This window comes from Rhinichthys klamathensis, unplaced genomic scaffold (assembly GCF_029890125.1).
Source record: "Rhinichthys klamathensis goyatoka isolate OS25496 unplaced genomic scaffold, OSU_Roscu_1.1 h1tg000557l_1, whole genome shotgun sequence".
Classification (NCBI taxonomy): domain Eukaryota; kingdom Metazoa; phylum Chordata; class Actinopteri; order Cypriniformes; family Leuciscidae; genus Rhinichthys; species Rhinichthys klamathensis.
Genome location: NW_026607025.1, coordinates 2,423,833 through 2,449,396, shown reverse-complemented (window position 1 = coordinate 2,449,396; position 25,564 = coordinate 2,423,833).

Sequence of the window (25,564 nt, the reverse complement as noted above, 5' to 3'; positions counted from 1 at the left end):
CTTATAAACAAACAATCACCCAGAACACCTTATGCCAAAGCAACCATCCAGAACACCTTAGCAATAATTAGGGTCACCACCCAAAACATCCTAGCAACGTTCTAGCAACTATCCAGAACAGACTAGCAATGCCCTATTACCAAACTCAGAACACCCAAGAAACTACTCAGAGCAAACTAGAGACTGCCTAGCACGAACTTAGAATGGAAATACTTTGTTGGTAACAACAATTTAGCAACAACCCACAAAACCCTAACGAGATCAATATTATGTATTACTTCCTACTCTGAAAATGAAGATTTGCCTCAGTTGGTCTCCACGTCTTCCAAAAAAAAAAAATAGACAAAGAAAGTAACAAACAGAAAACTGTGATAAATGGCCGGTACCGGAAGAGCATCAAGAGTAAATGGCTGTACTTGTGGTCAGCGCAGGCAGAGGGACAGCACACACAACTCCTCTAATTATTCTATTTTAAGTCCTGTAATGATTACTGTCTCTCACTTTCTCTCTCTCCTTCCATCTCTCACTCACTGTGCCTTTTCTCCATTTCCTCAACTGACATTGACTACTCTTTGGATGTATTATAAGTCAAATTTCAAAGCAAGACACTTATGAATGTGTGTGTGACAAGTCGCATTTACCAGAATCCAGTATCTCAGTTTTTGGCCCTCATAAACATTTTTCCTTCTTGTCTGCTCTACTCAAGCTTGACTTGCATCCAATCATTGGATGAGGGTGGAAAATCCAAAACATGGAGGGGATCTACCTTTGTTCAGAGCTGATGTGTGAAGAGATTGGAAGCTTACGTAAGATCCCAGGTGCCACCATGGCGCTCGTCTCAATGCCCCAGTGCGACCTGCAGAAAGAGGGAAGAAGAGAAGGAAGTGTTTATATGGATCACAAGACAAGACCTTACCTTGACAGGAGACAAGATAGACCCAAGAATTAGAGAGTTTAGTCCACAAAAATTATCTTTACCAGATCATTGCTATGACCTGGGTGAGTAGGACCAAACTTTGTGTCCATGGGCTAGTGGATAAAGATCTGTCAACAAAGATTGCACATTTTACAAGATAAGATACGTATTTGTCAATGACACTCAGGATCTGTTGCACATCAAATCCTCTGCCATCAGACGCTTCCGTTTATAATAGCAGTGTCCGTTGACCAACTGAACTAAATGGTTTTTGTTTCTATAATTAAGCAAAATGACACTGGGGCAGTGCCACAGTGGCCCATCTGCTAGATAAGCCAAATGAGAGGTTAGGGGTGTGTTCACACTTGTAGTTCAGTTTGCTTGGTTCGTTTAGTCCGGATCAAACAAAAAAAACATTAAGTCCTGGTCCGTTTAGATTTTACATTGGCATTTTAACACCGAATCTAAAGATACGAAACTAAAGACATAGGGTTATGTTCACAACCTGATTGGTCGGCTTTTTTGACGTATATTTTGCTACGAAACTTACCGAACATCCAAAACAATGCTCTGTTTGGGCTAAATGCACTAAATTTGTGTCTACCCTACATATGATGGTATTTTAACCAGCTGAGAACTCGTGAAGAGCTTAAAAATGTGTAAAAGGGGTCGAAACAGCAGCAGGAATCCCTCCGTCACACACACAAACACAGATCTGCTGCGAGGAGACGCGGTTCTGATGCCTGTACCGAACTGTGATTGGAAATATTGCGACTAAGACGAGAAAAACAGGTATGCTTGAGCATTCTGTCCTTTTTAGGGTCGCATCTTGTGACATCATGTCCCATTTTTGGTTCGTTTACATATCTTTGGTCTGTGTTGTGTTCATATTTCATTCGAACTGCACCAGAGTTTGTTTGGAAGTGGACCAAAAGATGGGCCTCGGTTCGCTTGTTTTGTGCGCACCATAGTTCGGATGCACTTATTCAAATGAACCGCACTAACGGAGCAATCGCAACAGGATTTGTTTTAATCGAACCAAATGTTAACACACCCTAGGTTTTGCAGAGAACTGTGTAAAGCAGGATTTAACACTTTTAGAATAAAAAGAATCTGTACTTTCTTCAACTGGAGAACCTCAATGAGAATTTGTCTCAACATTCAGACCCTTTGCAGACAAGTCAAACTCTTCAACGCGTGGACCTTCTCAAGAGACTCAGTGCCAAAGCCTTCTGACGGAAGCTCACAATGCCATTGGTTCACCACTGTGCAATTTTGGGGATGCAAAGAGTACCAGCGCTGTGACACGGGCCCCAGGAGAACGACAGTATCTGGGCAGCGAGCGAGCATGGTTGTGGCTCGCCCTAAAATAGCCTGCGGTGGGGCTGGTATTTCAAAGCTACGGCTGGGACAGCACAGAAACCGCATGCCACTGCTTTCAACAAGCCTCTGACACTGCTGTACTGGAAACAGGGCAGACAAACCCAAATGCCCTCTGGGGACTGGCTCCCATATAACAGCGGTGTGATTGTCGGGTGGTTTTGCGTCCCCTCAGATGCAGATGTCCATGCGGTTTTATGGCGTTGCTGATGCGCCTTGAGTAAAGTTTGATTTGGGGTCTGAGGGTTGATTCAAGCACGCCAGATCTTACAAAACAGGAAAATCCCATTGAAAATGGACATTTAATCTAAACAATGCTTTCAGGCCACAGTCGTGTAGTGGTTTAGTAGCTAAAACTCAAAGCTTCTAGTTTGATCACAGTTGTGCCTCGAATGAGACACTTAACCTCAGATTGCTCCAGTGAAACCGCCCCTTTAATAATGCATCCAATGTCAGATATGGTATATTGCTAATTGCCATCTCAAAATATTATTGATAATCTCAAAATGTCAGATATGGGACTTACCTAATTGATATCTCAAAGGTGTTCCATTGCCCGGAAGACAAAAATACCAGTGCTGCCGATAGCTTTGCAGTCAACACAAAAAGTAATTTGAATAAAGTATGCTATGTAATGGTAGAAACTTGTATTTTTTTGCCTTGTTTGTCTCTGTCTGCAAACATTTGTTGAACAGGTCTTATCAACTAGGAACTTTTTTTCATGGACGCTGCCATTTTCATGTCATACACCGGCAGAATGGGAAATTTGACATTTCTGGAAAAGTTTCCAAGTTGGAAATATACCTTCTACTGCCATTTGATTGAACCTTTTCCAAGTAGGAAGTTCTCTGACTTTCCAAGTTGACTAGAATGCTGCATATGGGGTTTTGGATAAAAGTGTCAGCTAAATGACAAATTACACCTCTGATTTGCTTTATTTTTTCAATCTTTTGAATGGTTGTGTATGGACTTCCGAGAGTAAGATGAAGCAGACATAGATAGCAGTCAGTGTTAGCCAAAAAATCAACAAGTGTGCGTGCGTGTGTAAAATGTTACGTGAACATGAATCCTGCCAGTGAACACGCATCTCATATCCTATCATTATTTTGACTACTCACTGGTCACATGCCCTCCGGCGTCTAGTGCGTCCACACCTGTTCCAAACGAACCTCCTCTGTCCAATACTCTTTTGTCCCAGAACATGTGAATCACTCTGTAAGAATGAGGCCCTCTTATGTAATGAAGGTTTACATGCTGAAAACATGTAGTGAACACTGATTGCATGTCTGGACATGTTCGGTCGCTCTCTGGGCCTCCTCTGTGAAATCTGATAAAAGCATCCTAATCCCCAATGCCTAACCCCTGAGCCACAAACACCTTTGTGTGAATGTCTGTCCTCCCTTGTGAAATGCTGCAGAGGCCATGTTTATGTCATGGCATGTACATGTAGACAAGACAAGTCTCTCCCTTGAGGCTGATCCCATGATGTATTATGCATGGGAATGACAAAAAGTGAGAAGATAAATACCAACAGGTGAACAGGTTATGCAATGCTGATGTGTTTTATTGGGAAAAGCCGCAGGAGCTCGGAAGGTCATCTGCTTTTATATTATGTGGAACAGTCTTTATTACTGAGCTTAACTGGTACTTTGTGTGCAAATAAATGTTTTTAAGAGTATTTACATTTACTAGTCACCCAGCAAAGTAGTGAACTAGTCAGTGGGTCAGTTTTTCCTTTATATACTTTAAATGATTTAACATGTGTAGCTTCAGGTCTAAGCAAGACCAGTGCTGCACTAATGGAGATTCAGTGACAGAAAAACTGAAGTCATGCAACTAAACAATGACAAAAAGAGACACTTTTATGTCCCCATTCACTTGGTCAAGTCAGGTCACCTTTGTTTTTATAGCGCTTTATACAATACAGATTGTTTTAAATCAACAGGAAAATAATGATTCAATGATGCAAACAGACTTCAATTCAGCTGTAAAAAAAAAGTGTCATTGTTCAGCTGAAGTCAGTTCAGTGTAGTGTCGACGAAGTCTTCACAAAGAATTACCTCAACATGGTCTCTGCTGTCATTCAGGGCTGCGTTGTGGTCGTGTCTAGATGCACGTCCACCATCTGATCTGGATATGGCCCGGATCCAGCTTACTCTGGTAACCTCGGGATAAGGATGTATGGAAAGGATTCCATAGGGATTGTATGAAAAAGAGCAGTGTGAACATTCTTCCTAATGTCTCTTTTTGTGTTCTATGGAAGAAAGAAAGTCATATGGGTTTGGAATGACATAAGAGTGAATAAATGATGACAGAATGTTAGTTTTAGGATGAACTTCCCTTTAAATCCTTTGCACGCCCAGCACAATGCTTTATCTGTGTTCGACACCATCCCTAAATGTCCTCTTGAAGGACTCATTTATTTGTGGCGGACCTGAGAAGGATCTGGACGTTCAGATAAAGCATGGCTCCCCTATCAGCAGGAAGATATTAATCCACAGACACTGAAACCACTGGATTCAGCAGCTCTGCTCCACACCCCCTGGAAGACTCCACAGAGCTTCATTCTTCCCTCACAGCCGTTGGCTGATTTATATCATTCTCTGCAGAGACAAAGGCGGCGCTGAGCACGAGAGGAGAAAGGCGAGCCCTGCATACGTCCAGAGAAAAAAATCAGCCCCCCGGGCGCCTCTAATAACTCATATACACCACTGGCAGAAAGTAGGTCAGTGAAAATCTTGACAGCTACAGCGTCTGCAGGTACAATGAAGCCAAAAAACAGTCTGAGCTTCCTGAGTGTGTGCCAGGCTTCGGCCCAATGAATGGGGGTGTTCATACTCGCCTCATGTCTGAACGTCCCTCCTCACATGATGAAAGCACGGCTAGATTGGCATTCGGGAAAGAGGGGAATTAAAACATGAAATGGAGGAAAACAGAGAGCGTACGGTGTGCATTCCTCCTTAATGATGTCAGGCAGGAGCATTAGGCTCAAGCAGGGAGGAATTTCAATCCAAGACTTTCCAAAAGACAGAGAAGATGATAAAAACGGACTGGCTCTTATTTACAGACCGCGGGCCCCTCTTTTCCTCCTCCCACCTGGGCTGAGCTGTTTCGAATTAATGTCAGAGCACATTTGGCCAAGATCTCAAACCCTAAAATAAACCTAATTTTAGATCAAACTCCGTTCCAGAGAGAGGAAAGAGGGAGAGCAATGCTTCCCTGCATTCCAGACACAAAGTTCTCCTACAGTTCTTCAGAGAACAGGTACAGTTTGACAAGCGTAAGAACAAACTTGTCTCTCAAACGTGTTTTAAAAAATTCTTTGTCCAAGACGTTGGTTTGTTTTGTTAGAACATTCTTTTCTTCTCCATCATTTAGTGGAGAAAACGGCTAAACACACTGTCCTTCAAACATCACATTGTTTTTCAGCAGATCTTTGCCTCTGAAAACCAGGTCAAACCGGTTTTTAAGAGGTCTGTAGCAAGTCCAAAATGGTCCACCAAGTCTAAGCTGCTCATTTAAGATGGTCTACAGGGCGAAACAAAGTCCACCATTTTAGTCCAGTTGATCAGCTTGGATCTTGACTATATCGTTGAAAAACTATGGGCAAAAAAAGCAGTGGTCAAACTGTTTTTTGAAATGTATCAACTGGTTTGTTGCTAGTCTACAAGTCTACATCTTGACAAAGATGGCCTACAAAGTGGAAACCAGGTGTAGTCCAAATGATGGACCATTCTGGACAAGCTAATAACCATAAATCACCAGCCTGGACCGTCTCTGCCTATATTCATACTACGGTGGTTAAACTGGTTTATAGAACTTAAAAAAAAATAAGCTGTGATTTTAGACAGTTTGTTGCTGGTCCAAGGTGGTCTACCAGGTCAACCAGTTGGTAGTCAAGCTGATCAACCATCTAGACTCGTTTGGACCAGCTAATGACCATAATGAATTAGAAGCTGCTTCTAGCTGGATTTGACAAAATGGCAAAAAAGTTCCTGCTAACACATAAACACACTTCACCTCTTTTCTGTCATCCATCTGTACCTCATTCTCAAGAGAGAGAGAGGTCTAAATATCTCACTTACACAACCACGTCAAACAACAGCACCTCAATCTCAGCGTGGGTCTGGGGAAGACTCCGCCGCGCTGTCAGGGTCAAGTTCACAGCCAGGTCTGAGATTTTGGGTGGGCTGGAATGGAAGATCAGGACCATCTGAGTGGCAGCCATTTATTGTTGTAAGAAACAGAGAAGTTTGAAGCTGGTCAGTAGCGATGGAGGACACAGGGAGGAGAGGGAAAAAAAGAGAGCGTCTGGACTGCATTACGGCTCTGGCACTTTTTCCGAAAAAATAAAAGGCTACACAAAGTCTTGTTTTGTCCTAGACTGCAGCACACTGCCTGTTCTGTTTAAACCTTTCCCTATTCGACTGATTTAGGGCAAATGCGCAAGTTTTAATACATTTAAAACATCCAACTTGAGAAGTCATCCATATAGCGTTAAGATCATGCTTGAATGTTCCAAACAATCTAATCATCACTTCATAAAAAAACCAACCACAAATAATACAAACAAAATGAGACTGAGGAAAATCAGCACTGCGAATAACATTTACGAGGTGTGTACATAGAAACGGTGTGGTAATTATGACTGTCTACTTCATTTTGTGATGGGAAAATAGGTCTTTTAAATTTGATTAGGCCTCCATCTTAACAAGAGACTTTAAGATAATAAATATTTAACGGGTGTTTTGGTTGTTGTACGTGATGGCTTTGACTCGTTGAAGTTCTGCGTCTCCAATAACAGGCCTCTCAGGTTACTGCGGTTTCGTTTTCTTTTGTTCAAGGATGTTATTTCTAGAATGTGAAGTGTTGATTCTTGAATTCCAGCAAACCTGAGCGGATTCCTGCATGTGAATCTGCGGTTTGTTAGGTGTGAAGTCGTCATAGATCACAAAGAAGTCATCACACTTCTGCTGTTGCTCATTTACGAGGATGTGTGTGTGAAACATCCTGGGGTGCGTTTCCCAAAGCCAACTATGGTCGCAAGTTCCATCGTTACCAATAGAGTTCAATAGAAATTGTGATCATAGTTGGCCAACGATGCTTTTGGGAAATGCACCCCTGGCCGTTTAAGAGATGTAGGTTAGAGTAGATAACGTAGACTGTAAAAAAAAGATGGACGACGCACCTTCACTCTCTTCCATTGTAGAAAAACGAAGCAGCCAATGTTCAAATATGGTGCTGACATCTTGAATCTGTGCCGTAGTGAACTTTGAATATAGTGTACAAGATGTTTGGACTACTTTTATGGCACTATTATTGCGCTTTTTTGGAGCTTTGTAGTACAAACAACCATGCACCTTCGTTGTGTGGCAAAGTGTAGCATATACATTCTGCCTGATCATTTCCATGTGTTTTTAAGTCAGTCATACAGGGTTGGAACAACATTGGGGTGAGTACATTTTTTAAATTATGGGTGAGCTATTCCTTAAATATGGTGTCTAGTCTAACTAAAGTATTTTGGAGGTACCACTGTCTTACTGAATCACCCCACTCCTCTATTTGGCTTTCTTGTTAGTTTTGGAAGCCCTCGGCTCAGATGTCTAATGCGGTCCAGTCCACCTCAGCCCCTGTAGGGCTCACGCGAGCGTAACCCGGCCCCTTTTGATCTCGCCGTGATGACTGCATCTACATGTGGTCCTGATTCTGCGTTTCCTCCCATGAACCTCTGCCCTCTTTCTGACTGTACACCTGTGTGGAGTTTCTGCCCTGTTCTTACCTGTTCATAAAAGTGTCTCCTGATTGGATGGAAATGATAAACACACTTGGATTTATGTGGGTCTCGTAAATGAGAGTGTAGACGGAGACGTGAACTGCACCGCAACACCTGCAGAGAAACACGCAAACGAGAGTGTAAAACACCTGGTGATGAGTCAACAGAACATGTGATGCATTACAGTGGTTTAAGATGGCATGCAAATCATTTACAGTACACCTAAATCAAGATTTCCCTCTGGACTCATACAAAACCCTTTGCTATGCAAAACTAACGAAAGAAATTTACAGTAACAACACAAAACAAAACGATGACCCAACATTACACAAAAATATCATGGTATTGCATAAAAAAGTAGCAGAATAAAAGGAAGAGAGACATGAGATAAAGAGAAAAATAAGAAAAAAAAATCAATAGTATAAAAGAAACATCTCAATGGGAAAATATCATAGATGTTATAAAAAGACATTTTCAAGCAAAGCTGTTTTAAAAAATCATTTCAAGCAAATAGCAATAGATGCTTTTCACACTAAGTGCAAATAACAACTAGATTATCTTCACACTACGTGAAAGTAGCAGCATTTTCTTAGCGATAGCTGCTGTTTACACTGTGAAAATAGCGATAGATTTTATTTACACTATGTAAAAATAGCAGTATTTTCTTTGCAATAAGGGTAAATAGTAGTTAGATGTTATTTATTCTTATAAACACTTTATTATTAAACACAGGTTAGACACTTTTTTAAAAATATTTTCTTCATTTTTATTGAAAATAAATGCCTTTCCGTTTCCGATCTGATATGTGATGGGAAAAGGGAGTAGAGAGAGTTCGGGAAAAGAAGGATTCGAGAAGGATTTGCGACAAAACTTTTTGTCATGCGACTTACCCCTACACTATTGCTACTGTTGACTTTCCAGCGACTTCCGTAATTTTGGTGGACGGAGTTAGTTTAAATAGCCTAGTGTAAAAAGGCGGGCTATTTGGACTTTAATTACGTGAATTAAAGGAACATATCTCCCAACAATGCCAATTTTGTCATCATTTAGCCTACTCACCCAAGCGTGCTTCCAAAATCTTTTTTTCCCCTTTAAACAAATAAAAAGATGTTAGACAGAAAGACAAAATTGCTTTTTTAAACACAACAAAAGAGAATGATGAATTACACTGGCAAACTCCAAAAAAAAGCACCATGAAATTGTATGACATTTAATGGGTTAAATATTCCTTTAAACATGCAACATGATGTGGTCATGAAACACTAGTTTGAAACATTAATCACTGCAAGTGCATACTGTATACAGTTTGACATATTATTTTTTAATAATATGAGGCAACCATAGTAAAGAAATCACAAATGAAAGATCTCAATTGTTACAACTACACATCAATAAGGAGAGCAAAAAATTACTTTTATTTATAAAAAAAAGATTTTTATCCAAAAAAGAGAAGAGATCTCAGCAATGTCTCAAACTGTGCTCAGATTAGACAAGTCTGCAAAAGTCAAGTTCAAGAGATCACATTATGAACAAATGATCTGAGCTGCTATCCACATTCATTTTAGATTTGTACTTTTACTATTTGTCAAAATTGTCTTACATTGTCTACATCTTACGGAATTCCAAGGAAACATCTGAGACAAACTTGATACTTAGCCTACTGTAAATAAATCATGACTGAAAACTCCATTAAGTCTCGTGAGCTATAAAAGAGCAAATTCTGAGCAATTAACATTTCTTTTGAGCACCATATAAATTGCAGTAAGCTAGCATTCTATTCCACAAAGCCAAAAACAGAAGAAAAAAGAACCTTTAGTCCGTTATAGAGATGGAGTCTCATCTCATTAGCGAAACTGGAGCCGTCTGCAAGTGCAGTCAGTTCACTTCACAATCACAGATTTACAAGCAATAAAAGCTCTAGTGATTTCAGATTGTTGTTGTGAATCAACAGCACCAATTTGTTTTATGCCCGCTCAGGGATTGTTTGATGTTTAGCATGACATTACAAAAACAATTTATGACCGTCCATTAATGATGCTAATGGTAGCTTTAAAACCGTAAAACATCTTAGCCTTTAAAACCGTTACACACTACGAGTAATGTCTGCTATTTCACATACTTTAAAATAATAAAGTGTGACCTGACAAGCAGTATTTCTTTAGACAACAGTCGCGTGGTGTAACGTCTCCAGACCAAGAACTCGTGTTGTAGACGGAAACTTTTAGCGCCTCTTTGAGTTACTTTTTGAAAATCCATCTCCAAAATCTACATGAAAAATAGTCCAAAATGAAGAGAGATTGATTTTAAACACTCAAGATTGCTACACGTTACAGTAGTGCTGCACGGAGTTGTTATAGCGATTGGGTGCATTTTTGAATTATTGAAGTCAATTTCTATAAATAATGTAGGTAATAATGCGTGTATTGTGCCAAATCAAATTACATTTTAATTATGTTGAGATATTATTTCAGAAATGTAAAAGTTAAAGAGTTTTGCAGTTTAATTTGACATTACAGGACCAGAAAATGTTTGTTCAATCATTGCATTCGGCCAGAATACTACACAGTATAAGTAAGAGAAAACAACTATCGAATCCAGTGTCGGGTTTAATTCTTGCTGTATTAAAGTGTTTGGAGGACATAATAGCCTTTGTTCACCACAGTCTGTTCCTGTGTATGCGAGTAAATTACACAGTGAGATCAAGAAGCAAATGTGTTGTCGGCTGACCCAGTTTGAGTGGCCCGATGGGGTCCAGCAGGGCCCATCTGTGAGTCATTAAACACTGAAAGTCCTGAGCCAACCGGCGATTCCTTTAAACCAGACCAGACTCGATCCAAGAGCCTTGTTGGATACTTCAAATGTTTCAAATTCGGGAAACCAGCAAACCCTTCCCCCAGAGGCTTTTCAAAATTAAATCTCCAGTCAATCGAAGGAGGAGAATTCTTAGTCCACATGGGGAAAAACTGCATTCAAACAGATGAGGACAATGTATTTAGTGAGAAAACCTCAAACTCATAGGAGGATTAAACTAACTACAGTCCTGTATATGACGTCAAAAAGCAGAAGGAAAACATGTTAAATATATAAATATATGGCATTAGCCAACCAGACATACTTCCTAATCCACGTAACCATGTATTTCGTACTTTCGCCTGCGATCGCCCTGCTGCGCGATTGTGAAAACTTCTGTTTACCCCTCCTCCTCCCCAGCACCACCTGTACAGATCAGCTATGGCACTTCTTATATATTCTTGCAGCAGTATGTCCTTTATTATAGGACATGCCAAAATAAAGCATATGCACATTACTGTACATGCCAAAAAATGCTGGTTAAATTTACTCTGAGTTATCATGACTTAAATTAATTTATTTAAATGCTTGAGTTATCATGACTTAAATTAATTTATTTAAATGCTAAAACTTATAACACACATACCCAGTACTTAAAGGATTAGTTCACTTTTAAAAAAACTTTTGCTGATAATTTACTTAAAAGTTATTTGCATACTTTTACTATGGGCTACTATGTACTTCCCTAAAGTGGGTCGCACACCGGACGAGAAGCGCAGCGCCGCGTCGCGCCACGTCTAGGACAACTCCAGGTATCGCACACCGGACGCGCACATTCTAATCGCGCGAGCACAATTTTGAATCAACTCCTGGTAGAAGAGCTGCACGATGTGTGTTTTATATTGATTAATTATTTATTTTTTATGTTCATTGAATAATAGCTGATGTTTGAACGTTAATCAAGTAAAAGTGTCTATCACGTTGAGTCTGTTATTTTGTTGTAACGTTATCCGTTGTCTAGGCAACTATGTCACATAATACAATAGTATTTATTTAGCTAGCGTTTAGCTAACCCGAGTGAAAACAGCACGGGGTGAAGCCATGTACATTAACGACGATTTGAGACAAATAAATGTAAATTTAATATACAACTATGCAAATGGCGCTCTGTGGCGCGGCAGGGTTTTGAACAAGGTCCTGAGCCGTAGCTGGGCGCCGCAGACAGACGCCGAATGGCGCCGCCGGTGTGTGTACACTCATAGAGAATAATGTGTTCGAATTTTAAAGACCTGGCGCTGCGCGACGCGGCGCTGCGCTTCTCGTCCGGTGTGCGACCCCCTTAAGGAAAGCTTCCTGGAGCATGTACTGACAGTATGCTACAACAATATGCACAACAATAAATTGATACCACAGACCCTCTTTTGTTAAAGGATTAGTTCACTTTAAAAAAAAACTTTTGCTGATAATTTACTCACCCCCATGTCATCCAAGATGTCCATGTCTTTCTTTCTTCAGTCGAAAAGAAATTAAGGTTTTTGATGAAAACATTCCAGGATTTTTCTCCATATAATGGACTTCAACGAACGAAATGACTCGAAAAAAGATTCGTTCATTTTGATGAACGAGTTCGAACAGGAGAGTCACGAACGCGCATCACAGAACAGAGCAAGACGAGCATTTGTGCTTATAAAACTTAAACTTTTTCATTTATTTTTTGATGTTTTATTTTATTCCGATCGTTTCGCTAGATAAGACCCTTATTCATCGTCTGGTGTCGTTTAAAGCCCATTATAAGCTGCACTGAAACTGTCATTTGGACCTTGAACCGTTTGGGTCCCGTTAAAGTCCATTATATGGAGAAAAATCCTGGAATGTTTTCATCAAAAACCTTCATTTCTTTTCGACTGAAGAAAGAAAGACATGGACATCTTGGATGACATGGGGGTGAGTAAATTATCATCAAAAGTTTTTTTTAAAGTTAACTAATCCTTTAACAAAAGAGGGTATGTGGTATCAATTTATTGTTGTGTATATTGTTGTAGCATACTGTCAGTACATGCTCCAGGAAGCTTTCCTTAGGGAAGTACAAAGTAAAAGTATTAAAGTATTAAAATTAAAAGTAGCAAATTGGGACGCAGCCATATAAGACACATTAATCTTTGAGAATGGCAAATTCTTGGCAAGACTCTGAAGTTAAAGCAAAATTAACGATGTAGAAACAGTTTGATCCAAAGGAAATACATGACGATTTGGCAGCAGACTAATGAGTGAGCATCCATGAGTGTGGATGAGGCTGTAGTTCACTAGCTTGGCTCCGGGCGTTTATTTGACTTTAAAATGACTGACTGACATTCGCAGTCTGAACGGCGAAGCACAGATAAGAAGAGAATTTAACTGTTTGCTCAGTACTGCCAACATTTCCACCTCTTTGTGTTGCGGAAATCCATCTCACCCTGTATCTTGTGTGTTTTTAGGGTTCTGGGTTGGGATGATGTCCTTCCTGTCTCCGTGTTGGTTCACTCATTGTCTTGTTTTCTGGCTGATACAGTATCTGTCTTTTTCCCATGCTGTTGTGTGGTGAGGTTGGGAGGTTTGACGCCTCACATGATAAAGGACCCACCTGAGTAAACGGGTGTCGAGTGGTTTACTCGCCACCCAGATTTATGGTCCGTTTCCCTCCACGGCTGAATACTTCCATCTTCCATCAGCAGTTCTGGTCTTTTGGACAGCCGTGTATATTAGAAAATATAGGTGAGGTCAGGAGGTCATATAACTGTCACACACACACACAACAGCAATCATTACACATGCTGCTATCAAACTAACAGGCAGAAAAGCTGTTTCACACATGTCTCTATGACAGGAAACAAATCTGTTTATACATGTACATGCATCAGGTTTACATTATTTTATACTGTAGGAAATTTGCAGACAACAGCAGCATGTTTAAAGGTGATCGACTAACTTTAAATTAAATAAATAAAATATTTAGGCTTCACTTAAATGGTAAGATCTGCCAATAGAACAAGACATAATAAATTTAGTCAAATTTCTCAGTCAGAAGTCAGTTTTCTCTCATTTCTCTCACAATTTAACAATTGTGCTTCTTAGATAAATATTTCCTTTTAAAAAAACTTGATATTTTTCCAGGATTTGTCTTTATTTTTTGCAGGGTACATTTTTTTTTTTTTATGAAAATGTCAGAGGGATAGGCTAGTTCACTTAAAAATGAAAATTGTCATCATTTACTGACCCTCATGTTGTTCCAAACCTGTATGAGTTTCTTAGTTTCTTCATATTCTTTGAAATATTTTCTTTTGTGTTCAACAGAAGAAAGAAATTCATACAGGTTTGGAACAACTTGAGGTCACTTTAAATAAGTGTCTTTAGTGTCACATGATTCTTCAAAAATCATGTTGCTGATTTGCTGTGAATTTCTTTTTTATTATCAGTGTTAAAAAAGTTGTTCTGTTTAATATTTTCGTGGAAACTGATAAAGAACGGCAGTATTAGAAGATAAAGTTAAAAAAGAACAGCACTTTTTATGTTTTTAACAGCACTTTTGCTACATTATAAATGTCTGTACTGTCACTATTGATTAGTTTAATACATCCTTGATCAATAAAAGTATACACTTCTTTCAAACAAAAAAATCTTGGACTACTTTTATGGGACTTTAGGGAGTCCTATGGAAAAAAAGTTGTATGGAAAAGTATTGTAAATATTCTTTAAAACTCCTTTTGTTCACAACAGAAAAAAAGCCTTACAGCTTTGGAACAACATGAGGGTTAGTACATGATTTCAAGATTTTCATTTTTTGGATGAACTATTTCCTTAATGTCAAAACAAAGAAAAATGGCTAGTGTAATTCAGAAACTCTGTGGTGTGTCTCTGCGGCGTCGGCCAAGAGCACATCAGACTGCATGAACATGTCAAACTTTGTGTTTAGACGCTCCAAAATGGATCACAGTTGGACCAGAACTCCTTCTTCAGAACCAGAACTCAGTTCTTCCAACGTTAACAAACGGGGCTGTGTTTTGTGGACATCGTCTTATGTGTGTGTGTGAGACTAGAGCTGGATGTGTGAGCGTGTAAATACCATGGTGGTTCAGGCACCTCTCCCTTTACCCAGAATTCCTCTGTCCCACTTCCCTTGACGTCACAGCTAGAGAAAGTGGGCCTACTCGTGGTCACTGTGGAAGAGGAACTGCTCCGAAGCGACTCGAGGAATTTTAATGGTGGAGTTGGAGACCACTGCAGAGAGAGAATGGCTTTAGGGTTTGGACAACCCTGTCGGAACTAAGCGATTTTCATACGCATGTAATGTGTGGACGTTCAGAGAGCGTTTCTCTGTCTTTCTCTCTTTAGAGCTGATCTCCTGGCCAAATTTGTCCATCTGGAAGCATGATCATGGCATACAGCCGTTAATGGCAGGCTTCAAAACATCGCAACGCAGTCAATTTTTGCATGTAAGCATATCAATTCACACACACAGGTCTTTGGCCTGTATCTCGTCTCAGAAAAGCATTCTTAATAAGAAAAAGCCTGTATAAATATTCAACATACTGTATAATATGCATTATGATCTTTTGTCACACTGTTTGCTGTCTGAACAAGTCTACAATAGTTGTGGAAGGTCTGCACCAGTCTGCAGATTTTGGGCAGTCGGAGTTGACAGAATAACACAGTGTATGATGGGCACACACTACAGCTGTCATTCACTATTACATTACTCCACTAATATAGTCCACTTGAAGGAGTGAATGAAAATGAGTGAGTGAATTTGGACACTGAGTGTGCTGGAAGGGCTGCCGCTTTTGCATAGTTTGTGCTTACTGTTTAATAATCATTTGACACTTAGCAAACTGGCAGCTCCAGTAGTAAAGAAATGATTTATCTTGAATTCTGTCATGGAAACTAGCATGTACTTAATTAAAAAATGTAGAAATCAATTAAAAAGGAATTTATACCTGGACCAGCGGATTGGAAAAACATTATTGGTATACTCTACCCGTTGCATGTACATCGGTTGTACACTCGTCGTTATTGCGGTGCATTGTGGGATTGAATGAGTGCACTCGATAACGTCCACTACGGTTTCGGACATCCCTAATGGCTGTCCACTCAACTAGTGATCTATTTAAGGGTATAGGGGGCGTTTTCGGACACAGCATACGAATGTTTTGCTTCTAGCCGCCTTTCCACTGCACACGACATTCGCATACGATTGTCAAATTTCGCCCCCTAGTGTCAGTCGCACGGAACTTTGAAATTGGTCGTGAAGCAACCGTCCCTCGGCTATTCACAATGGTAAAATGAATGATGAATGTAATTCATGCATGAATATATCCACACAAAACAAATGACCCCCAATACATCTAAAATAAAAACAATAGATTTTACAGAGCTAATCAAAATAAATATTTATTTAATAATTATAAAATATTTTTTCTGCCATAATTATTAATAACCGACATTTTACAGAAATAGAATTTACAGAATAACATTAAAGAGTTGAAATATTGGTAATTCTAGCCTCACGCTCATAGTTTTGATTAGAATACATCACATCCGGTCGGCCAGTCGCATACGGTCTAGCCGCAGAAGTTCAGATATTTCAACGGATCCAAAGCTCAAATCGGATACGAATTTTCCGCATACGCATATGATCGGAACTCCCCGCAGCTCCCGTACGACTCTCCATTGGAAATGAATGACTTGCGGTCCAACGGCTGTCGTTTGTCGTGTGCAGTGGAAAGGCGGCTTCAGACAATGATTACATCCAGTCGGAGGATATCAAAACGTTTGATGTTTTGAGGCGATTTTAGAACATATCGTAGTGAATGACGAGTCGCTACTGAAACAGAACACTAGTCGCGTTGAATCGGATAACGTTACTTTTTAAGGCAGATGGTCCTGTTTTCTTACCTTTGTTTTGCACCAAACCGTATTTTTATCCAATCACATTCGAACCAGACTGTATGCTAGGCTCTCAACTCAGCTCAACTATTTCTTGCCTCGTCACTGCATGAGAAGCAATGCGCATGCGCAAGACCGTTACCCTTTTGGCACGATCCAGAAGAGAAAAAAACAGAAAGATAAAGCAAGAGGAGTCGAGGACATGTCCTCAAAAAGACACCTATTTCTCACCTTATTGCCACAATATTTTTTATATTAATAAATATTTTTCACGCTATTTCAAAAGTATTTTAAATGGCAGACGAGGTGGTTGTTATGGAAATGTCAGTATTTTGTGATATGCAAAAATGGTAGAAATTTATTTTTTCCACATAATTCTTTAAAAAAAAAAAAGTTAATTAACTTGATTTATTTCCAAGATAATAGGATGCCACTCACAAAAAAACATGCAATGTATTGAGGACAATGTAATGAGGTCTACAGTACACACTTTGCCAGCTATTTCTTCTTCAAAAGGGAATCTGTTTTTCTTATTATATTTTTCAATCAAATTTATCTTTCATGTCTCTGTCAAATTGCTAAATATAAAATAAACTGATGGTTGTCAGCTCCACTAATTCTCCGTCCTGACCGGGAAATGAATCTTGGCCCCCGGTTTAAGTAGACGGCTGGTTTCTTTCATTACTCTAGGGGTTTGTTTGTCTTAACTGCCCATTATTAGGACAGTGAACTTCCGAGCCCGTGCTGGAATGACTGCCACATGTTTGTGCTTTGAAATTCCAGCCAAAACAAAAGAATAAAAATTCAGCTCACAATTCCCATGAGGAGCACTACGGAAATAACCAGGCGGCCTCGCCGTGGTATATATAAGGAAATCCATCCTTTTCTTAACCGCACTGCCCAAGGGGTTAAAATCTGGAATTCTGAAACCATTTTCTCTTATTCTTCCCCCTGGAAACATTCGGGAATAATGCAAACCTGGAAATAAAACACTTTCCCTTTGAGTCCTATACATGCTGTGCAGGAACCTGAAAGCAATAGGCCTCACTACAAAGCTAAACTTTATTCAGATCTCTGTGAAGGGTTAAAGTGTCTCCTGGCAGTGATTCGCCAAGGAATCTGCTGGTATTTGGTCTTTCGGTGGCACCCTGGGGCATCGGGTTTGGTAGGATCCAATCTGTCCGTGTCTGGATGCAATGAATACCGCTGATGCGGTGAAGAGGAGAGGAGATATAAAACACACACTCTTGAGATAAAAGGACCTGCGAGCTGCGGCTTGAAGTGTCTCGACGGGTGTGTCTGTGGACGTGCCAGTCATTCCTGGTTGCAATCAAAAAAAGTGAATCCAAATGAGGGTCCGTGTGGGTGGATTTGCGTGTGAATGTGTGAAAGGTTTGGTGGTGGTGAATGATTTTACGATGGATTGGAAAGGAGGAGGATCTCACATCTGTGCTGTTAACAAGAATGACTCTGAGAAACAGAAATCAGTTTCATTAGTTCAGCATATTTTGGCGCTCCTCCTATTGAAGACATTTAGTGTACAGCAGGAAAATATCTGCATCAGTCTCAAATAAAAGTGTTTTGATGGTCTACATGTATAAAATCCTGAAATAAAGGAATAATTTGTATTCATTTAATATTTTTTTATAATATTTAAAACATATTTTTGTGGACCTTTTACCTTAATGCAATTACCAATTTCGAATTGCTTTACATTTCAAATCATATAGACCTGTGGGGCCTGACCAATTCAAATTCACACTCAAGCTATCAAGCTGAATTTGACCATGTTTCTGGTATTAAGATGAGTTTGGGTCGATCAGAACACAAGTAGACGAGGGAGACACATTCACGTTTAAAACCAGGGCTGCCAACTTCACGCATTCACCGTGAGACTCACGCAATTGAGCCAATTCTCACGCTCTCACGCCACACCCCCGATTTCTCACGCTGAAGTGTCAACCCGGTCGGTCAAATGCCTGAAAGATAAGTTTATCTATAGATCTACCAGTTGAGCCATTCGTGATCGACTAGTTTTACCGCAAATTAGTTAAAATATCCTGTAATCTATAGCGAGCGAGCGTGCATGCGAGACAGATGTGTTGAGCTCTTAACGGCGCGCTCCTAACCGCGCACGCGCACGACGACAGAGAGGTGATTAAGCGAGCTTGCGTGTCTTTCGCAACACAACCCAGTGGACAGTTACACTGTACTGAGACAGTTGACAAATAATAATATTTTTAAAGTTTTCAACAATAATTGTCATTGTTGAACCCATGCTCTTATTATATTTCTGATTTCTCAGTTTTGTCATTATTTTAGCAAATCATTTATTTTATATGTTTTGAGACAGTTTGTTTTAAGAAGTTTTAAAGAGTTAGTAAAAGAGTAAAGTAAAAGTTAAAACTTTTTTTTATTTAAGTAGGCATCTATTTTTTATTAAGTAGGCCTATTTATTTTGTATTAATACATAACCTTACTGTATTCATTCATAATGTATCATTATTGCGTGACATTTGTGTCAATAATCGTCAAGCACAGGGGACTTCGCGTAGTGGGAGGGGGCCCCCAAATCAAATTCTGCTTAGGGCCCCCAAAAGGCTCGGACCGGCTCTGGAGACCACAGACAGTGTGAGTTTTTTGTGACAATTGTGAGGGAAATACACAATTTATTCCCATACACTGTGTAGTCAGCCGTTCTCCCTCCCATCTGCACTGTGTGAATTGTGAACGCAGGCAGGTCAGTGAGTTACAGGGCGCTCCTTGTCTCCATCCAGTTTAGGCTGGTAATAGGCCTGTTATATAGTTTATATAGAATTAAGTTAGCAATAGCAGAGTTGTTTGTTTTGCAGCACTGAGCAGTTATTTTACATAACTTTATCATAAAAACAGTACAAAAGCATTTCCAGATGACAAATATGGACATGCCTAGTAGTTAATGTTAATTATTGTTTTCTAAGAACAGAATGTCAATTAAAATGTTAAATGTAAAATTAAATGTAATGTAAATCTCCCAAGAAATTCTGTACAGATACCAAATACCTTGACAATCAATATATATTTAATACACTTCTGCTAATGCAAGGATTTTGTGTTTGTATTTTTCCCCACACCAAGCCACGCCCCTCAATAAGCCCCTCGCCCATAACCCAAGCCCCGCCCCCCAAAATCTCACTCTAAGCTGAACTCAAAAGTTGGCAGCCCTGCGTTTACACCTGGTGTTTTAATCTGTCTCTTTTGTCCATTTTCAACCACTTCTGTCCGGATTTATTCAAGGGGAGGCTGCAGTTAAATGTATATGTTGTTGTTGTTGTTTTTTAGATCTCTTTCATCTGATGGACAAAATAAGCTCACACAACTTATATTACTTCCAGGAATATTACAAAATACTTGCAATGTACATGTTGCTTGGAATCTTTTTATTTAGTCAAAATAATACCCACTTACTTTTAAATGCTTGTCAATGGGGAAAATTTATTTTTGCCACCATAACAGTGTAGCTAAAATGGAGATGTTAATGTAAGATTAGCTGTTTTTCACATTTTCTTCAGAAGCAATGCTTGTAGATGAAAAACCTTGGGAAACCTGTTGTGGGTCATATTAGAATATGAGGAAGTCATTTCTAAACCTGTAATATCTGTGATATTGCAAGACAAGTCTGTCTTGCAATAGGTCTTTTATTATCTTTCTCATTTTATTGTATACCAAACAAAAACCACAAAAGTAATAGCACACCTCTCCTCAACAATAACTTGTTGGACAAATAGAGCAGACAAGCAGATTTATTCGGGGGGGAAAACACACACAACCCCAGTGTCACATTATGGGTCTGAATATGAAGGTTGATGGTGCATGGTCAAAATAATAGTTTAGTTTATTTAAACAAAGATAACTAAATAACTAATGCAGGCGAACAGAATCACAATGAAAATGAAACCAAAACTGAAACACCAAGTAGTAATAGCAATAGTGGAGATCATCATATCACATGCAGATGTGTCCCAGTTGATGAGGATTTGTTTTTAAAAATAACAAAAACCTTACCCATTCTGTAGAGCTATATTGACTCACATAATTAAAAGTGAATACAGAGAATATGTGGGTTTCATTTTCATGATTCTGATGTTGCAGAATACCATTGAAGAGATGTTTATTTCTGCGGAGAGAACAAAAGTTTCACTTAATATTTTTTATTAATGAACATTGTTGTTAGAGTATTAGACATTAGAACATGTTTTTTTGCTTACCCAAACAGGTTCATTGTGAAATGCAGAGTTATTTGTCAAAGCATTGTACATTGGTCCAGAGTTCATTGCTGTCATAACTCAGAGAAGCCTTCGCTGACGCCAGAGCTCGAACGGAGAAGACGCCATGCATTTTCTTTGACGAAATTCTTCACTTCTACTTTGCGCACTACACCATTCATATTATGCTGTTGAGGCACTGACCAATCCTGTCAGTACTGTCTGATTGAGCTAAAAAAATTATATATGAATATGTAGATCTGTACATAAATACATGGACGTCTAAAGGTTTAACAAAAGTACAACAGTAAATATTTTCTTTAAATATGCAAGTACAAATTAAGTAATCCAAATGTGATTCTTACCTGCAAAATCAATTACTCCACAGTAAATCCCAACATGATAGAATAGGCCTTTGACTTCCATGGGCCTTAGAATCAGAAGATTTGATATGTCAGATTCAGAAATCCCACTTTTACTGTCCAAAATCATGTTAAAGTTCTTGTGGGTGCCAGACATTAAGAAATCAAACTCCTCCATGGAAGTCGACTCATTTGTGGCTTTTCAACTATTTTTTACTTTCTATGCATGCCGTGTAGTAAATTAACTGTTTAAGAACAAATAACTAAGTGTGTTGAATTATATATTTAAGAATGAAATAGGGTCACAATTTAGATAAGGGTCCAATTCACGCTATTAACAAACTATTAACTAAGACTTTTCCCTCAACAAACTCCTAATTAAAGGGATAGTTCACCCAAAAATTCTGTCAGCATTTACTCACCCTCATGTTGTTCAAACCCCGTAAGACCTTCGTTCATCTTCGGAACACGAATTAAGATATTTTTTATGAAATCTGAGAGCTGGATCACTCCTCCATAGGCTTCTTAAGGGATTGAAACTTGTTCCCCGAAAAGTTATTAAAGACATCGTTAAAATAGTCCAAGTGACTACAGTGGCTCAATCCTAAGTTAATCAAGCGACGAGAATACTTTTTGTGCGCAAAAAACCCCCAAAACAACGACTTTATTCTACCATTAATTTCCTTCTCTGTGGGCCTCGAGTGAGTTCACTAGTGTAACAGCGTAAGCTTCTGTTGTTGTACGTCACACGCATCACACACATGACCAGCGCCGGCCAATAGTGAGCCTGCGTGTGACGTAGCTCTACGCTATCACACTACGTTAACTGACTAGAGGCCAACAGAGAAGGAAATGAATAGTTGAAATAAAGTCTTTATTTTTGTTTGTTTTTGCGCTCAAAAAGTATTCTCGTCGCTTGATAAACTTAGGATTGAGCCACTGTAGTCACTTGGACTATTTTAACAATGTCTTTAATAACTTTCCGGGGCCGGCAAGTTTCAATCCCTTAGAAGCCTATGGAGGAGTGATCCAGCTCTCAGATTAAATCAAAAATATCTTAATTTGTGTTCCGAAGATGAACGAAGGTCTTACGGGGTTTGAACAACATGAGGGTGAGTAAAAACGGACAGAATTTTAATTTTTGGGTGAACTATCCCTTTAATGCTTATTAATATAGGTAGTTGTTATGTTTAGGTACTGGTAAAGGGATAGAATAATGCATTAAAATTTGCTTTAAGTACTAATAAACAGCTAATATCCTGGTAATGAAGGACCTTGAGTGTTACCTAAAATAGTAAACCTAACAATTGATAAAGATTTAGATATAGATAAAGATAAAGAATTATTACATTTTAATTTAATCTTGTTATGCAGAGTCCGTCACAAACAAGAGTAGAGCTGTTAATGAGTCATGCACAAAAAACACACAGTATGTTATAGTAAATGTTGCCTCGACATGCAGGCTATGGAAATTACTTTATATTTTCTAGTAAGCTTTTACTTTCATTTTACACAAGACTGTTTACTTGTGTCTGTTTTAATAAGAATTATTTTCATGTGCTTTTTATGACCTGACTATAAAGCAAAAATCTGACTTTTAGCATTTATATATTATATTTAGACCTACATAAAAGCTCAGTCTTCTTAAAACAAACTTCGGTTAAGATATTCTGAATAAATACTTACATAAACACTTTAAAAAAAACTTTAATAAACACTTACAATTATGTAATTTTACATCACATGATTCACATCATAGTAGGCTATTACAAAACAGTTGTCTAAACTGAAGTGAAACACACTACTTTGACATTATTGGTTTCTGGTGGGGGAAGACACAAAATGTTACAGCAAAGGACACATTATATACTCTATACTTCTGGCACCTTTACTCACACTCCACCCACATGAAAAATGTTGTCTTCAGATGTCAATTCTCAGCACGGTTTCTGTGGTTAAACTGTGTTAAATACATAAATATGCATCAAGAAAAACTGATTTGGAAGGAGCAATACAAAAACAAAATCTGCGTCCTATCTATAGCATGAGTTTTGTTCCAAACCATTTTTTCACAAACATAACTACATTCTTGGCCATGGAACCCTTCCATTGCACAAACGGCTTTTTTATATCGTTAGGGTTCTTTGAAGAAGAAGCAAAAAAAAACAAAAAAAAACACACACACTGAACCTACTGACACATGCATTGCATTGTCTCATTTCAGTAAACAGGAAACAGATGCAGAGAAGAAGCTGACACAAACTCTGCAGGTGTTGTCAAGAAATTTTAACACAAAGAAATCAACTATGTTGATGAACTTCTGGGCTTCACGATAACATTGTTTCTTAACGTTGTCTCCGTTAACGTTGCCTGATAACGTTGACCACTATGAAGACTCTAGGTATAAATCCGTGTATCACTCGTTCAGTCGTTTTTTGATGTGATATTGAAAGTAGAAAATTGAGAAAACAGTTCCTTTTTTAGTTTTTGTTTTTGTTTTTCAACGAAAAACAAGAATTCCGTCAACGTAGAAATCGAATAATCAAGCTGTTTATCCATTTTCTACCTCAGAACGAAAAAAACTGAATATCTTCTTGTAAACTCAGAGCTTTGGATTCAGACGTTAATTTAATTACCACACGACCTGTTTGTCAAAAAACAGTAGCCTAATTTGGCCAGGGATTTATACGTGGGATGGGTGAGAAAAAACACTGACAATATGGATTCGGACGGCACTAAAATCACCGACCTCTAAAATCTAACAACAATCAGAGTAATGACAATTTTATTCTTTGCATGAAAACACTTGAATTAGCCTAATTGAACACTGTCTGGGTGTATTAAAACTTCAGAATTATATTCGTATAGACCTGCAACAGTGATAAGGTAAAGCTAAAAGTGGTCCAGACCAACTTTCCGAACGTATGACTTACAGAAGGTATACTTAAAGGTATTGCGGAGGATCTTTCCGAATTTTAGAGAAGACCCGCCCTCTCCAATTTTTTTAAAAATGCACATGCGCAACACTCTATTTGCTCCCGAGAGGGAACGCCTATTAAACGTGTGCACGAGAGAGACATGATATGCAATGGAGAAGTAGCTTGTATGGTGAACACATTGGAATTATCGAAAATGAACACACAAGGTTTTAGAATATTTCAGCGTGATACCATTTACCATTTGGTCATAAGGCTACTTTAGACAAATTGAGATGTTTACCGTGTCTACGCGGTGCATGACTTGTGCCAGGGCTAGCATCGCTAATCATAGCTTACATTAACTTTTACTAGCAGTGATTTTAAATGGATTTCTCCAAATAGCATGACAAACTTTACCTGTCTAGTAGAATCTTCGCGACTGCGGCATCAGTGGAAGCCCAACCTGTGCTTTTAGTGACGCCAGCGTGTGAAATATTCACCCAAAATCACTCTGGTCTTGTTTCTATATTCTGCAGCCTTTCTCTTCTTATCATACACTTCGTATACATTTTTTCTCTTTCGACCCTCAGCCATTTTCAAAGGAATGGCTGAAACCGTAACTCCTCACACATTATACACCTGAAAGTGCGCATTCGCAGAAAGCGAAAACTACATAGGGACGAGCACGTACGACGGCATTACGTAAACATATCACCAGAATGATTGACACTTAGGTGGACCAATAGTTTAGACTACCCACCCGGAAAAAGAAAATCCTCCGCTATACCTTTAACTAAGAACGTTTCGGGAAACACGTATTAACGATAAGCTACAGCTTATGGTGTAACTTAAGAACGTAGCGTAGCGTTAAGAAGGTTTCGAGAAACGCAGCCCAGATCTCTTCTGCAGCTTGCAAGAGCAAAGAGGTCATTTTCTGACTTATTATAACTATTTTGATTCATTCTTCTTCCGGATTTTTATTTGGTGTTCTTTTAGATGAGGAAATCAGATGTAACAGGTTGTAATACACTGCTTGCACAAACGACCTACCTATGAGATCGTTTTACAGGAGTGAGTCTTGAAGAGAAATCCAAGAGCTGGAATGGTTTCTTACTAAAACTGGTTCCAACAAGAGATTTTACATGGTTGAAGAAAATGCTAAAGACACACCTATAAAAATATTCAAAGTGCCCCTGTAATGTCAGCCGAACCCAGACTGACTCAAAGGGGGAAAACATGTACCCACACATTTACTGTACAAA